We start from the raw sequence: 17,852 nt of genomic DNA, 5'->3' as shown, positions 1-17,852 counted from the left end.
ACGAGGGAGAGAGACAGAACTTGGGCAGAAGCTGGGGAGCATAAAGGAGTTAAGCCACGAGGCATCAGGCTCACACGTGGGCGTGCTTGATAACGAAGCTTACCATCGCGATCGGGCGATTGTGTCTTGCACGTGCATGTGCATGACACGTCCACGTAGACGCGGTCGACGGACGAGTGGGTGGTTCTGGGTGGAGCTTCGAAGTTTGATATTACCCTGGCAAGTGTCCATGGCAATCTTATAACTCAAGTGCTCGCTACCTATAATGCGTGAAGCGTAACTCGGTGTACGTGCACATAGATAGAGACACGTATACATCGGCAGACGTAGATGCCTGGCGCCCATGCGGGAACTGTCCGTGCAGATCGAGCCTCCCCTTATGGCAACGCGCATTTAGATTGCTCGGCGAGTTCGCGTAATACTTTTGGCAGCTGCACGTTCCGGCCGAGCTGCAAGTTAAGTATAAGTTTAATTAACGTGCCACATCGGATTCGTTTGGATTCATGAGCCCTTTAAATTGTCACGATACCCTGGATTCCCAACACATACGGCGACGGGCTTCGTTGCTGTTTGAAATTTTGCCGTGATTCAAACGATGGCTCGTTCTGCCTTTACGCTGTCCCGACGGGTTATTAGCGCGTCAGGATAAATAATTTCTTTTTCGCGTAATTGGCTAACTTCCTTCGAGGTTTCATCGTCTGAGAACCTCGAGACCTGTCTGTCAGTCGAGGTTTCTAGCGAGGATAGGATATAATTAATTAATAAAAAAATATTGTATTCGTTAATTTTCATTAATCAAGATATTTATTACCGAATTTGTTCTAAATAATTCGTACGGACCTATCTAACCTCGTTACCAAACCCCATGTTCGCTAAAAACGAAAAAGAATCGACTATGGTATCCATGAATATTAATAACAGAATTTTCTCCCGAAACGGAGAAAAAAATGCTGATTTATTAATATTCATTCGTGCAAACATGTACGCGAATTAATGAGCTGCTGGTCGTAAATTAACCAATTTCAAATTTTCGCGGTACTCCGGGCGGCAATTTTCGAGTTTGTTAAATCGATCGATAACGCTACGTATCGAACATGGATACATAATTTCTCGCTCGATCGCGCGCCACAGGCGCCATTATTTTGTCGAGGAACGTTCGCGGGTTTTGTCTCCGCTTAGATAGTGCGAAATTAACGTGTAATATTTCACTGAACACTCTCAAACGTTGTAGGAATATTGTTTCCGTCGCGTAGTTTCGACTATTCTTTCGAAAAGTGTCAGTGATCGTAAAATCGAACGTGATATCGCGAATTTGTGATCGACGAGGGTCGCTCGTCTCTCGTAGAATTATTGGCGTTCCTATTTCGTGTCGCCCTCTGTTGTCTAGAAAATCTACCTTCGGCACGATGTTCACCGTGAAAGTATCGAATGAACATACATATTTACGAAGGAATCTGGCAAACTGTGATTACGTGGCACGCTGTGATCCATGGAGAGTCTTAACCTCGGCTTTGATCGCCCTTACAACAAGCAACAGGTCGTACCAGGTATGTTACAAATAATGCATGAGTTTTGAATGCTGCTCCGCGCATGCTTTTCCTTCGCACTTTCAATCACGGTGGTGTACGCGTCCGTGCTTCGAAGGTGTCGAATTTTATTGAAGGATGTCGTGGTAGAACGAACAATTTATATTTTATTAGCAGTTCTTTTTCTATATTTTGGTATATTTATTGTGGCAGAAAAACGCGTAGAGGTTAAGTACTTCTTCTGAGAATAAATAGAGAGACTCATTACGAACGAGTTTGCCTTGATTTTCATAGGATATTAATATTGATTTTAATTAAGCTCTTTAGACCTGTTATACATGTACGTGATTACATGCGTGACTTTTTAAGGTTACGTTTTACATACACGCGTGATTTTTAAGGTTATGTTTTTCAATTCTAAACAATTGCTTAGAATAATATAATCTTCCGTGGAGACTGGTTTCTCGTAAAAGTGGCGTTGAAACCATTGCAATTTTTTTCTCCGACACATGATGATATTTCTATCATAAACGTGAATGGCCTGCGACATCCCTCTAATGTACAGTGCTTAGAGAAGCATCGTATAATAATTACGTCGCGTCAGAAAAAAATGAATAAGTGTCCTCCTAGTGTCCATAAATATTAATAATTGTATATAATGAATTTCAGGAAAACGAGAAATATTTGTTTTCTACCGAGAGTAAAAGAATTCCGGATCGAGGAGTTTAACGCGGAAAAAGGATGATGCAATCAGGCGTAATATGTTTCGCTGTAAACAAAGAAAGTTCTAACGCCCCGCGTTCGAGACCTGAAGGAACAAAACGAGAGGCATCATATTTCAAGGACCGGTGTAAGGTTTCGCTTTGGCAACTACTTCTGTTCTGAATAGCGCACACGCAAAGTTTCTTTCGTGTTTCCCGTGGCTTTCGAAGTTGTTTGCCCGGGAATATCTTTCAAATTTTCGTGGAAGTTCGGTGTAAAGTTCTTTATTGTCGGGCTCGAAATAAAAGTATCGTTAGAGGTAACTTCAACTTGTATCGTAAACACGTTCCGTGTACGTGCAACGAAGACAACCGTATATAGGTTATGTAGCTTCTAGGCGTAGAAAGAAGGAAACGAGATGAATAAGAATATCACCGTTATGATATTTAAAGAATATGTTGTATCTCGTTTCTCATATTTAATACCGTGTCAAATAAGAACACGAACGGTAATGGATGGCTCGGTAGGGAAAAGCAGCCTTTATTCTTCGTTTATACTTTTATAATATCAACTAATACTTAAGTATCTATCTCGTACGCAGAGTAATTATTCGACAAAAGAAATGTATGGGTACGAATCTTTCCCTAGGAAAAGATATTACAATTTGAGCGATATTTCTTTCGTGGGACAGATAGTTCGCAAGAAGCGGTAATGTTTATAAAGTTCTCGCCGCAGTTCGAAGATACGGTTACCTCGGGTACGTCTTCTGCGAAAGTTCGTTGCAAACACGGGGCAAAAAACCTTTCAGTTCGTAAATTGGAGGAGGCCCTCTAAATAACCGGAACTTCTTGCGGATTCCTGGTCCTTTCGTGTTTGTACGGGGGTCGAAACGGCCACGAACATAGAAGACGAAGTTACGGAGCCGAAATTTCGGAGAAACGTTTCCTCGACATTGAAATTAATCATCCCAACTGTCGGTTATTTGGTTGAATTGCGTTGCTTTTTACAAACGTATCGGACTTTCAATTCGTTTTTATATTCGTAACTCAATTTCTACCTGTTTGAAATCAATATTCATATAATTCTATCATAAATGTTTCATTCTTTATACCGAACGTGACTTGAACTCAAAGTCGATACTTTTTCAAACAACAACACGTCCATAAATTTCTGTTCAATACATTACAACGCCTCATATACTTGAGCAATTCCACGAGAGCATGACATAATCCAATTACATTAACACGTACACCTGAATTTCCAATTACACGGGATCTAATCCAACGGGAAAAGATTAGCTCGAACCGTCTCCCTCGTTGTTCCCAGCATTTTTAACCGAATCGCGAGACTTCTTAGTCGAGTACTGGATGGGTTAGAAACGTACAGAGCGCAAGGAAGATAGCAAAGATAAGGTGAATTGAAACCCAAGGTGTTGGGCGAACAGGTTGAAGTGGTATTGAGGGTGTTGCTAGGTTACTGGCCCGCTTTGGTAGATGAGAAGGTGGAACGCCGTTGGGTATAGCGTGTGTATCTTCGATAGAACGAAAGCTCCGAGTGCGGTACACCTCAAACGTTAACATCCCTTCTTCCTCGCCGACTTTAGGTCTTAATTTTCTTCTCATTTCCGTCGGCTCCCGCCATCCTTCCCCATCTATTCGCTTCTTCGCGTTGTGCTTTTAATTCCGTCAGTTTGTCGAACGTTATTTGACCCCGAAAGAGTTACGACATCCGAACCCGCAACGTGGTTTCCATTTCCTTCGTACATTTACTCTTTCGACCTCTGGACTTCTGTTCGGTCTGACCTCTGGAGGTCGTTCGATATTCCACTCGAACTCATGAGGTACTCTTTTCTTTTGGGTCGAAACATAGATTTTTGTTGGTATTTTTCTTGCTCGAGGCCTTGGAATATTTCTAGCAAATTATGTTGAAAGAATTGTTTAATTGCTGATGTTATAATTGTTCGCATTAGAGGCTCGTCAGGCTGGTCGAACGTGAAACTTCAAAGGGGTCATATGGTGGTCATTCGATATACTATTCGAGCTTGTCGATATTCTTGTTGTTTGAGGTCTCTTAAATATTGCTATCGAATCATATTAAACAAATGTCAAAATTGCCAAAGGTATAACCGTTTGTGATCACGTACGATCTCATTAGCTGCGTCGAATATCATACGCAATTTATAAATTAATTGAGCAAGATGGTTGAACATTTTAAATAACCTTATACATATGATTTGAAACAATTTTTTCCTCAGCGAAAATGTCCGAGGCTTCGTTAAGATATTAACAGAAAATCTCGACCAATTAGAGTGCGGCCGCCGAGCGCGTAGTCTATGCTACTGCGACTGTCTAGCGCGTACCTTATACTACTGCGGGCGCTCCACCGGCATACTCGCGCTCTGATTAGTCGGGGTTTTCCATTAATATCTCCTTAACGAAGCCTCGGACAACATTTTTGCTAAGGAAAAAGTTGTTTCAAATCACCTCCAGAACAGCTCCTTTCAAGGACATCCAATATTTTTGGGACGTATTGTTAGATGACAGTGTGTAACTTGAGTATATACAGTAGTACCCTTCATACATATCTATAAGTATAAGTGCTCGGTTCAAATAGATTAAATTCCACACCTCGAAATTGTTCAATATTCCCTATTAACTCAAACAACCTATACTTGATATACAACACGTACCAAGTTTCAAAAGTTTCTGTCAAGCGCATTGGGCGCAAAAAAGTCTATAAAATTGCCTGGAAAGGCAATGCCTATGCCTAGGATGATATCTATGCCTAGGGTATCTGTACCTAGGGTATCTGTACCTAGGGTATCAAGGAGGTAATAATTTTTCCGGTGTTCATCGACACGGCCTATCTAGTCGCAGTCGGCCGTTAACGACCTCTTTGCTCGGCTAATTTATCGCGAATATTCACAAATTGATCGCAATACATTCGGTTAACAGCTGGTCAGTATATCCAGCGCCAGGGAACACCGCTCCGGTTTCAACAACGATAACCAACGGCGAACCCTTCGACCATGCGGCAGCACCGATAGGTATACATACCCACGATCCGTTATGTCGGCCCCTCTTGTTTCGACGTTGCGGTTGCATTAAAACAACCTGTTACCTCGGAACAGGTAACTCCGATCCCAGATTCAAAGAAAAACGAGCGGCCGGTTAACAGGGGAAATTACACGGCTCGTTGTACGTTTATCTCAGATGGAACGAAGGAATATCGAGAAATCTTCGATTTTAATTCAGTGGCCGGTAGGCATTTAGAGGCGTTAAAAATTGATGGTGGTGGAAGAAATTAGAATTGGATATGAAGGCCACTGTAGTCACTTGGATTGGGTTCTTATAAATGTAGCGTTTTCTTAATTAAGATGTGCTTTGGTTATGCTTCTTGTGGACAAGCGTAAATTGCGCAAGTTTATCGTATTTACTACTCTATGAAAATTATCTACGTATCTATGTATAACATAAAGGTACACTGTGGGTGTTGGATTATGGGTCGAAACAAAATATAAAATAATATAGTTTATTTTAAAGTGAGAACCGCGAGGACTTCGAACAGAATTGTGATTCATTTTTTTTATTGAACTAAATACAATATTTAGATTCAATCAATTCAACAGTGGGTTGGACAAATTTTTTCGAAGGTCATTTTTGAAAGGAATTTCAGGTTTATCACTATCTTCTTTTTAACGAAATCATATTCTTCTCGTTCTCTTCTTCTTTTTTGTAGAACACAAAACCAAATAACATTCCAATAATTCAATTTTAATAAAAAATCTCTTTTCCAGAGAAACTTAATTAAAGTACACTCAACGTCCAAATAGGTATTACCATTCTATTAAGGATTTGTCTTTCATAAAATCATATACAATTTCAATAAAAAAATCTCTTCTAGAAAAACTTAATTAAAATACACCGAACGTCTAAATAGCTATTCCATCCGCACGTTTAAGGGTTGGTCTTCAACTTTCGTATTCCTCGTTCTAATAATATCGAAAAATATAAAAGAATACAATATCTTTTTCTGCTCCCGTGCCAAGTTCCCGAAAAATCAGAGCCGGTCGATTCCTCGTTGGACGATTCCTCGTTGGACGATTCCTCGTCGGTAGATTGGCGTCGATACACCGTTCCGCTCGTAAGTCGTCGCCTACACGGTTTCGTCGCCAAATGCTTGTCGCAACATCTCGGAAGGTCTCGGCTAACGTTTCACCCAATTTCATGTAAAATTTATCGCGTACACGGCGGGGCGTTCGTTCAGACTCTACAATTTGGAGTATCGCCAAGCGTAACGAACACGTGTTTACACCAAGACGGGGTAACAGATGCACCCAAGCTGGATAGGACAATGACTCAACTCCGGCGCGATAAACAAGGGAAATGCCCGGCGGGACCTAATTTCCGTTTAAATCGATGCACACGGTACAACGCGACGAGTTCGGAGGGGGAAGTTTTTCAGCGCGCCTCGTACATTTCGAGCACCGTTATAATTTCTTCGGGGTTGATCACGGGCCTCGTTTACGAATTACGCGACTTTCGAAGCTTGTATCGGGGCAGATATAAATCCCCTCGATGAAACCGAGGGTAGCGGTTCGGTTCTCGAGCGGTTAACTTATTAAGGAAAGAAGGTCAAGTTCCGGTCCCCAATTTCGCTGGCTCGACACCTTCTCGAGCCGCGCGACTAGCGAAATTCGTTCTACGATCACATTTTTCCTCTTTTTTTCCCTCTCATTTTCTTCTTCTTCTTCTTCTTCTTCTTTTTTTTTTTTAATAGAAACGTAACAGGGTGTCGCCGTGGGAGACGTTATTTCGGGACGACGGGAGGACCCGATCGTATGTATCGGTTCAATTTTCATTTCCCTCCAATTTTCCACGGCGCTCTCCAGTCGATTCGAGTAGGTACATACTCCAGTTAACGACTTCATCCGTGCTTCGTTCGCTAATCGGCTGTCTGGCGACGGGGTGGGTTTTAAGAAGCTTCGTCGAACCGCTCGAGAGGGCTGGGGGGACACTCGCAGCCCGTTGCCGGGGGTCCGCGGAACGGTCCAACGAGTTTTCGAAAATTAATTAATTCGTTCATTAGGAGAATCAATATTGCCCAGGCGTGCCCGTGTGCGACGAGATGTCCCTGTCGACGCTGTGGCGCAGCTGCGATATCGCAATTGCGCTATCTCTGCCGCGGGACAGGGTAATGGGAACGCCTTGACACGATGCTAAATTACGACGGAGTGAATAGTGGAATTCGATGTTTACGGAGTTCAGTGGAGCACTCGATGCCGCGGAGGGGAAAGGGAACAGGCGTGAGTACTGTCGGGACCTTAGCGACATGGAAGATGGTGCAGTTATTACTTTTTCAATGTGTGAGATAATTAGCGATCGTGAGAAATTACGAATATGTTAATTTGGGAGTTGATACTTGGATACATTTTTCCATGGCAATTTTTCCATTTATATATATATCGTTTACATGTACAGGACGGAGCACGTAACTGCATAAAAGCTTCGGTAACTCGTTAAATATTGATTTTAACGAAAATTGCTGTGGAAAAATGTTGTTGGCTATTTAAAGCCAAAAGTATATTGTACGCCAGGGTACTTTATCTTCATTAAATATACAATGAAAACGTTTAAATAAACGTTGTGAAACTATGTTTCTTCAGTGCAGAAATGAATTCCGTGTCTCCATGTTTAATCACTCGCAACCCTAGTCGAAGTAGAAATATTCAAAGTTCTCGGGGCTACAAGTGACTATGGTCTCCATATATGGGGGCCCCAAAAAATATGCGAAGGAATGAAAAAGAAAGAAAGAAAACGTAAATCACCAACACAATGGAGTGAAACCTCCTTATACTTGTCCTTATACTCGTCTTGGCGTCAGCTACAAAATCTTACAGTGTTGAAAGTATAGGGTGCAATCTAAAAAAAAAAACACGACAAATTTGTTTATATTCTCATATTTGCCTCCTTAAACAGTACAACCTTTTTCTCTAACATTTTCTTTTATCTTTAAGCCCAACTGAGACAACTAACTTCTCTGTTTCTCGCGAATCACTCACTATATAGTTATTAAGTACAAAAAGTGCATCTAAAATAAGCACGAACAGAAACGTTCGTAAAATACTTACCCGATTGTTCCGTACAGTGTTAGAACCTCTCCAAGCATAAAGTCCCAGCGTCGACCAATTCAAAGAAGCGTCGGGGGATAGCGACGCGACACTTAGACAACATCGTTCAGCATCACCTACACCAAACTCGCTATACTCGTCCAAGAAAATTGTTGACCCGCGATTCTCGCAGACTCAACCCTTTGAGACTAGAACCAAAGGACAGAGGATCGCCAACGCCACCTGTCTTATCGCAGCCCTCGCTTGTTGTATAATATCGCGCCAAACGAGCTCCCGGAAAGCTTCCCCCGAGGCCATTCCAACCGGAAACTCGTCGCAAGTTTCGGCCACGCGGGGATGGACACGTCGATAGAGGAATCGGTGTGCACCGGCCACGGCGGCGGGCATAATCGCGTACAAGGGCGCGGAAGGGCCGAAAGCGGTGCCAACGCGAAGCGGAGTTAGCGCACGCAGCAGCGACGCTCGAATTCAACAGCTTTGCAATATTCCGTCTCTCCATGGCACGAGAGGCAACGCTTCACCGGCGTTACATTATTCCGCTCGCGAGAATAAGCAGATTCGGTCGTGCCGCGGCAAAGGAAATTCGTATTACGTCGGTTCGATCGGTCGCCCGAGACAGTGACTGGCAGCCAGACAACGTTTTCCATTAGCAACAGAAAACGCCGCTATGTTATCCGTGCACGGTCGGGGGTGCTCGATGCGCCATGAATCCGAAACGAGCCTTGTTACGCATCTGATAATCTGATTTCTTCCCTTCCTCTGTATGTGTGTGTGTGTGTATGTGTTTTTTTTTCCAAATCCACCGTTTGGCTTTTCGTTTCGTCGACCCCATTGTCGCCTAACCCGACCTCGAGTATGATTTTTATGGATTAGCCTTCGACAGACACCGCTAGCACGAAATGGCTTCTCCATCAAAGCGTTCGCGATGTTTCCCATTTTCCGACAGGTTTTCGTGTACTCGAGAAACGGATGTTCGGGTTTTTAGGAACGACGAGAGAACTTTTTTGGGGGAGGTTGATCATTTTTGGGAGAACGATAGGGTGCGTGTGCGTATTTTATAGGGGAACCGCTCGAACACGGAAATTCTGGTTTAAATGTAACTTTGTGGGAGTGTAGAACAATTTTTTTTTTCTGGTGGAAGTTTAGAAATCATTTTTTTCGACATCGAATTCCATGGATTATAGCATCGGAGTTGTTACTTTTATAGTAACACAAGAACTATAAAGAACCCTGTGTCCATTTTTTTAAAAAATTTTTTTAAAGCTACTCGTTGTTTACGTAAATGTCATCCTCGTACTTGGACCAGTAAATCGTGTCTGTCCAATGCTTTCGCAAATTTATGGAACTCGTTCGTATCGTTTAGTAGTATATGTATCTAAAATCGTTGAGATATGTATATATGTACATGTAGATACTTCTACTGTCTTCCTCCAGTTTCTTGCACATCTACCGTTTGTATCCGATCTATGCGCGCCTTAAAATTTAGAAGTTAACTATTTTCACCGTAACTTAAACGCGCGCCCTCGAGCCCCGAAACTTCGAAATACGACTTTCTAATCCTTCCCCTGTTTCCGTGATGCCCACTTCGTATTCCAAAACCTTGAAAACTAAATGCAACGTAGCAATGCAAGTTCGGCCGCGGTTGCAGTACAGTTTCGGACTCTGTTAGTGGAGGATCAACTGTAAATCCGTACTATTTAGTTTAAGTTCGGTTTCAGTTCCGCAATATTGTACCAGCTTATGGTCTGCTTCTCGTTATTGCTCTATTAACCGTTTACCAAAGGAACCGGTGGTTCGCTGTTTCCTTCTGTCCATCGTTGAAAACCCCGAACAGGGAGATCGTATTGTTACAGGGTTTCCTCGAGGGGTAGTTTCCTCAGTTTTGAGACGATTTTCGCAGACGAAGTAATTGACGTACACTTTGGAAATTTGGTATGTTTACTTGTACATGTATGTAGAAGATTCTGTCCACCGTTTGCACTCGAGACCCTTTTTTTCTGGTATCTACCAGCAACTCGAGATTTTTCTTAACATTCTATTGCTGTGAGTTCTAAGCTATCGAGATTTTGGAATAAGGTCACTTTTACCTCACCGACAATCATTTTATTGATACGTCGAGCTACGAAGACATTGAATCTAAAAACTTTGGGTATTGTAGATAAGCTACGTGAAACCCAATGGTGACTGAGAGTCACCTCTCTAGTGCAAAGGATTAAATTTACAACTGCTCCGGTCAATTTACTTACGAGTTACATGCAGAAATTCGAATTAAACGGTTATGCCTTCGGCGAATATTTCTTAGGAATATTTTTGGGAACTTAAACTCCAAAAATATCGATAAGAAAATCCGTATTATTAACCAAGGAATAATAGGGGCGGAGAATAGCACAGTGGATAGTGTAGTCGACTACCACGCTGATGGCCCGGGTTCGAATCCCGAGCGCTTGCCACAATTTTTCATGTTTGGGTTAGGGGCTGGTTAACAAATATAAGGTATAGAAAAGCTCTTAGGGCATTAGATACGTAATGGACAAAATAAGGCATTAAGACAAAAAGAGGTCTTTATAAGAAAAAGTATCAGAAAAGTGCAATAGATAGGGGCGAATATTAAGTAAGTAGCTTTTACTAAGCACTATAAACACACAAAAACAAAACCAAGGAAAAATAGAGTAATCTCTTGAAATAAATAACTCCACGATTTCATCTGCTGGAACAATGCTTATGTATATTTATATTCAGCGGAAAGTTTGCGCAGCTAAATTCGCAAAGACTTAAAAGATGGCCCAACAATTAATATTCCCCAATCTAAACACATCGCAGTGCTCGTCTTCTCGGAACTTTCTGTATTTATCTTCGCTTTATCGTGGAAGTTGTTGAAATGTTACGCTGTCTGGAACAGTAAGTTGAACTTTCCGTTTGCCGGGAACTTTTTCCGCGGACCTTCCGTGCGATAGTTTCGAGAGTTAGTCTAGCATCGACGCACCTTTAATCGGATTAAGCGCATATTTCCCCAATTTCTTGACGGGGTTAAATCGAGCTCCCTGTCTCAGTTACGTTAACGAGTGTTCCACTTCGAGGGATGGAAATGGAAACGAAGCCAGGTTTAAAGTGGTATAATTTTTTCCAAGGTTTTTTTTGTTGATTAAGGTCTTTAAAATCTAGTTGTTTGATTTAAGAGTTGCGCTAACTCGTTGCGTTCACGTGGATGCTTGGTTCGTCGCAATAACGATGGGACGTCGAGGCGGAAATAATAAATTTGGAAATTAATTTGAAATTAATTAATCTAATTTACTTTCAACTGCCGTTAGAACTTCGTCGAGATTTAAAAAAAAAAAAAAAAAAAAAAAAAAAAAAAAAAAAAAAAAAAAAAAACGTTTATTATACCAATAACGACGAACTGCCCTCGGTAAATGAAAATTGCAAATTAAATAATATAAAGATGATTTTCGGTTTAACTTTCGGTTGTTCGATATCGCCTTTGTAATGATATGATGATATAATATAATAATAAGTCGGGAGAACAACTTGGGAAGGTTATCGGTTAACGTACGTTAAATTTGAATCATCCAACACGTGAAACATAGATGAAATCTTGTGTATGTGATTCGCCGAGAAACTAATTCTCTTTGAATCTCATCTACGAGCGGTTTGGGGATGCACACGCGCAGATACCTCGCGCACAGAGCATCAGGGAATCCAATGGGCTATTCGCGAAGGTTCCGAAGTGTCCGGGGCAGCGTGACATCATCGTCGGATAAAACGGACGTCGTGGTATCGCGATAAGAGGCGGGAAGCGAGGGAAACGATGATGCTGAAGGAAGAGGGACGTTCTGGAAAGCCTACCGCAATCATCGTAAGGGGATTCGGGGATCCCTTTCGGCCGTTGCGTCATTCTGGCTGTCCCGCCTTCGCTCGAACGTTCGCTTTTTACCTCTGTTTCTCATCCCCCCCCCCCCAACTGTCTCCGTCTTTCTCGTCCCCGTTTCTGGCGCGTGTACGTGCACGGCCAGAAGTCGCTTTAATGGCTCCACGGAGGACACAGCAGTCGGCCGAAAAAAACAATTCCAAGCTCCCAGGATCTCCTCGAAGTCCGCGCAGAATCGGTCAGCGATTCTGACGCTTTTTCTTCTCGCCCCTCTTTCGTTTTTTCCTCGATTCCCAGCCGTTCCAGCTTCGACCGTATACTTTTTACGACCACCCGCGTACCCCACGGCCAAAGAGAAACTTTCAGACCCGCGAGATATTTTTTTTCTATTCCTCTCCTCCATCCTCCTTTTTTTTTTTTGATACGTACAGTTCGGTCTCCACTGGTCGAGGAAACGTGAATTTTTCCAGGTTTAGCGATTACTTCGAGCACCTTCCAGCGGAAAATCGGCACATTATGCTATTTTCGAGTCTGGAAACGGAATCGTCGGCCGATATCGATGTTCCCGACGTTCCATCCGTCTCGATATCTCGATACGCTTCGCATGCTAGCTTCCTTTCAACCCCACCGACGCGATACCGGTTTCCTCTACGCGGAACGCGTTTAATCATCCGCCATTAAAAATGTATCATCCCAGCGATCCGATAATTTCTGTTTGAAGAGAGGGATATTAAATTAGCTTTTTTCCTGCTCCTTTCTTTTCCGTTTCTCGCCGTCGCCCGGCGATCTTTCGCGACGCTTTTAATTTATCGGTCATTTCGCGCCAGGAGCGCGCAAAAGATTTTAGACGAAATGCAGCGATATTGTTGGCGGACCGAATCGTCCGTTTGGAACAGACGTGAATTTCTGGACGGTCGAATCCTGGTTAGGTGGATTTTTGTCCCGTTCGCTACTGGACAAATTTAAAGCGTTTTTGCTTATCTAGATTATTATTTCGATAATAAAATATTGACATCGAGCTTGTTGTTTCAAAAGGAAATTTACGATCTTCTTTATGCGATATATCGTGACTCGAAAGACTGAACTTACGTTCCGGAAAGCCTACCGCAATTATCGTAAGGGGATTCGGGGATCCCTTTTGGCCGTTGCGTCATTCCGGCTGTCCCGCCTTCGCTCGAACGTGAACTTATCCCTTGATTAATTGCAGTCAATTTGAACTACGAGACATCTCGTAATCGACAATGTTAGTCTCATTTAAGGGAGGGCGCTGTCGCCAAAAGTAGCTACTAGCTAACTAGGTATCGAGAGAATAAGAAAAGCAATCTTGAAAATCTTGAAACTTTGTACTTTTATGTAGCTTTCGACGATGAATTCGATAGTGTTAACCAGAAAATGTTTGAACAATATTTTTTGCTTTTTTTTTTACAAAAATATTTCGAATCGAGCAGCGATATATCGCTCCTTGGCACTCGAAGGGTTAATAAGATACAATATCCCCCTCCTTAACCCTTTCTACTCGAAAGGTGACTCTCGGTCACCATTAGGTTCGACGCAGTAAATTAACCAGCAATAATGCTTGTTCAGCTTTAATTATTTTGGAACTCGAAGTGTCACTAAAATGATTGTCGATGAGATAAAGATGACCCAATTCTCAAATCTCGAATTAGTTTAATCTAAGCTCGGCATTCGTGGCAATAGAATGCCAAGGAAGCGTCTCGAGTTGCTGGTAGATACAAAAAGAGAAGGCCTCGAGTGCAAATGGTTAAACAGAGGTCTCGCGTTCAAACACGGGCCAAATTTTGACCACCACTGGCTCTCACTCTATATCTGTTCTTTCACAGGCGATTCAGCCACCCACGTAATCCCCTTCCCCTCCGTCTCCTTCGCAGCGATCCGCGTTTTACATATTCTTAGCAGATAAGGGCCGGGCGATCAGAGCAATTAAGATCGCCCTGGCTCGATATTTTTGATTAAGCCGCAATTCCCGCTCGGACTCGCCGCTCCCGCAGGAATCCCTCGAGCGCGGCTGGAACCGCGGCGGCCGCTGAATTTCGTGAGATAAGTTCATCTCGCTTCGGGATATCGGAGTCGTGCGTTCCGGGAGGAAGCGGCGCGGGATAAGGAGGATGGCTCAGGTTTAGGGGCGTCGGTGCAAAAGAAAGGAGGGCGAAAAAAGCTAGCAGAGAGAGCACGGAAGAGAGGACGGGAGAGTAGCGGCGCCGTGCGGGCAGGCTCCGCGAACTTTTGCAGATATTGAATATCTCGGACCATCAATCACTTCGGTGCTGCAATATCCGAAAGTATTGGCCTTATATTTGTTTCTATATCGGGCTGGGATTTATGGTTAAAGCACGTCCTTCCGCTCGGGCCTCCGGAAGTCGACGTACTCCGACCTCGCGCGCACTTATTTACGAGTTCGTGACGCGATCTCCGAGCTCGCGCGAGCGTGAGATCCCGGAAAGGGATCCGCCGGTATCAGGAATTAACTCGGCGGTGTGAAGGTTGCGTCGTTCGGTGGTTGACTTTGCTAATAAACGTTTCAACGGTTTCCGCGACGATGAGAATTCGGATCAAACGGTTGGCAAACGAGGGAGGATTGCGAACTTTGATGTACCGTGCTCAGGGCGTGTCGCTCGTCGCGGTGCATGCTTTGGCAGGGGGTTGTTCCTCGCGCGAGGCTATATCGAAAATGTACGATTAATAAATATATTCGTGGGGTTTCGATTTCGAGAATGTTGAGTTTCAAGGTTCTTTAGGTACAGAAGACACTTGGACACTGGTTAAAATTCACGGTCGTGCTTGTGTTTATAGACAATCGTTGGATTTTTTTATTTTTTTAGGATTTATGTCGAAGGCCTTCAAATTACAATAAATAATTGCGTATGATAGATTGGTGAATTCGTTCAAACAGATTCTGTTAGATTATTCTGAAAGTTCGTGGGAATTTTTAAGCGAGATCGTTATCGTTATACTTTAACGTTAACGTTATACTTTATTTGAACACGATAAATAAGACGGGTACAAAGGTAAACCTTGTACAACGTACAAATGATAATATGGAGTAAATGCCGGTAGCAGTTATCATTGTTGTCGTTTTTTTGTTTGTTTTATATGTACGTTCGCGTATACTGAATTATTTCGTGAATTTACATAAAGTTTTTGTTCAATTAATTCTTGAAAAATATCGCCGGGTCCTGGCGACATTTTACTGCGTATACGTATGCGTTAAAGTGTTAACGAAACAACGCGTCCTTTTCCATGCTCATCTTCGAATCGTTCCAACGACGATTGACAAATTCCTGGCCGATTTTTGCGCCGCTTTTGACATGGTGATTCCGAGGCAATATAGAGCGAGAGCTTCCCCGCTTCTACTCGAGAATCACCCCCCATTTCCGTCGACAGATCGCGCCAAAGTGCTTCGCATGTAGACACCGTGGAAAACGCTGGTGCTCGATAGGGAGTCGGATCTCTCAAGATGGTGCACCTTGGCACTTTGCTGTACGAGAGTTTTTTCACCCCGTCCCACGTCGTTCGGGGACATATACGCCAAGCTGTTTCTTTCTCGAGCGACTGTTAGAAAGCACGGGGCCGCCTCGCGCCTCGTTCCTCCTCGCCGACGAGGAAGAACGTCTGCGAAGGCGAAGAGATATGGCTCGCAAACCTGCTAGACGGTCGATGGCGGAAAAATGCGAGGCTGGGGAGTTCCCCGCTGAATGTTCCAAGTTTCTTTATTAGATCCGGGGTGTCCATTCGTCGGGAATGGACCAAAATACCGTGCCTCGATCCTTCTCTCGCGATGCTCGTTCCTTCTCGCTTACCCCGGGTGCTTGGCATTCGCCTTGCGAGGCGTGTTTATACGGAAATGCAAAATCTTGGGAACGACGCGAGGAGGCATGGGATAAGGGGGGCCGTGAAAACATAATACGGGATAAAGATGAAATCGTGGAGAAGTTTCGCGGGAGAGGTCTTTCGTATCGCCAAGCCAGCCTTCTTCCTCGTCAAATATTGTTCCGTATCGGCGTTCGCAGGACGGTGACCCAATATCTCCCCGTTTCCTCGTGCCTATGCGACAGAACGCTTCTAACATTTTCGAAGCAAGCGCATTCCGGCAACATGACGCCAATAAAATTCCCGACGGAACGTCGCGAGCATCGTCGAATATTGAGCACGATATGAAAAAGGAGAATCGTTTATTATGGGTTAGCAAGTATGCCGGGCATTTGCAAACGTTCGACCGCGAACACGGGCCCGCGTTATCAGCAATCAATATTAAAGGGACGTTTAATATGGACAAGACCTTTTCGAGGAGACGTTGCAAGCTTGTCGAGAACGCAGCGTTTTTTTTTAAGGGTGGGAAAGCTTTTTAATGGAAAAGGGATAAACGGGTAATTAATTCTGAGATATCGTTTTTGGTAGAAGGATGACTTCGAGTCCTTAGGCAATCGCTATCGAGTGCCAGAAACACCTCGAAGATTCCGAGTTTCGAGTGAAATTTGGCGTTTACATTTTCCAATTCCTCAATTCCTTGGAACACCTCAGGTCCCCTCTCTGTTATCACGATTCCTTTTTTGCAGTCAGTGACTGCCAGTCACGTGACGCAAACTTTGAAAAAAAAATAAGAATTTATTTTTCAACCCACAAGAAAAGAGTATCCTTCGAGTCCCATTATATCATCCTCTCGTTTCGTCGATGTTAGCGGCCTCGGATGGCAAATAGATATAATCTAATATATCCCTCCGTGGAGTTCGGTCACGGGTCAAAGGCGAGGGAGAATTTTTCGTGTTTTCTTTGGCGATACCGTCTCGAAGTAGTTCGACTCGTCACGAGCGACACGCGCGGCCCATTCTTTCGCGATATTTATTTTATCGTAATTCCGTTCCCGGGCGATGCCACGGTAAGTGGCTGTTTCGCGGTTTCGTCCAATTTCGCGTATAAGAGGAAATATTCCGCCGGGAGTTTGGAGAACTTTAAAGCCACTCTATTCTAAAGATCGGAAAAGTACCGTTCCTATGCTAATAAGAGCTTCTTCAATTATACTTTGTCCCCGGTCTTCGCGAATTGTTATTTGTCCTCCTCTCTCCGTCGTTCCTTCGGCTTGATTTCCCGGTTTTGCATAATCTAATTTCGCCTCCTTACCGGTTTCGACCGTCCACCTTTATTATAATTAGTTTATTTCCGGCGGAGGAAGTTTACGGAATATCTCATCGATGGCCAGGAGAGCTCCTCGATTACAATAATTCGGTTCACCGTGATAGCCATTTTTAAATCCCGGGAAATACGTTAAAGTGTGCGTGGTTTAAAAGTCCTTTATTTAAACCTCTTTGTTTCCGGTCCGGTTCGATATTGACGTTACAATTTTGCTCCTATACGTATACATATTTTTGTGGGAAGAAAATTGTATGCTAAGTAGTACGAAATACTTGCGTCGAGACTAACGGATGCTGTAAAAATACACGTACAGTTTTACAGCGTAATAATTATTTTATCTTTAATAAGATTCAAACTACAAACCTACAACATTTGATAAATTCAACCTTTGACTCCATTTATTTTTATTCGAGTTCAAGTAAGATAACAAGCAATCAGTTTGGTGTTATAAGACATTAGTGTCGAGACTATCGCATTCAAA

At 43.2% G+C, this 17,852-nt stretch overlaps 1 long non-coding RNA gene across 1 annotated transcript in view; it reads left to right on the top strand.

Moving 5' to 3' along the window:
* Positions 1-1,157: 1,157 nt before the first annotated feature.
* Positions 1,158-17,852, top strand: part of LOC128893336 (uncharacterized) — a 75,277-nt gene continuing 58,582 nt past the window's right edge. Inside the window, exon 1 of the long non-coding RNA XR_008461308.1 lies at positions 1,158-1,547. This is a non-coding gene — a long non-coding RNA (uncharacterized LOC128893336). The remainder of the gene's footprint in view (positions 1,548-17,852) is intronic.

The sequence above is a fragment of the Hylaeus anthracinus genome, unplaced genomic scaffold, assembly GCF_026225885.1.
Source record: "Hylaeus anthracinus isolate JK02 unplaced genomic scaffold, UHH_iyHylAnth1.0_haploid 27360, whole genome shotgun sequence".
NCBI classification, from domain to species: Eukaryota; Metazoa; Arthropoda; class Insecta; order Hymenoptera; family Colletidae; genus Hylaeus; species Hylaeus anthracinus.
Note: the sequence above shows the minus strand (reverse complement) of the source record. Positions and strands in the feature narration are given on the sequence as shown.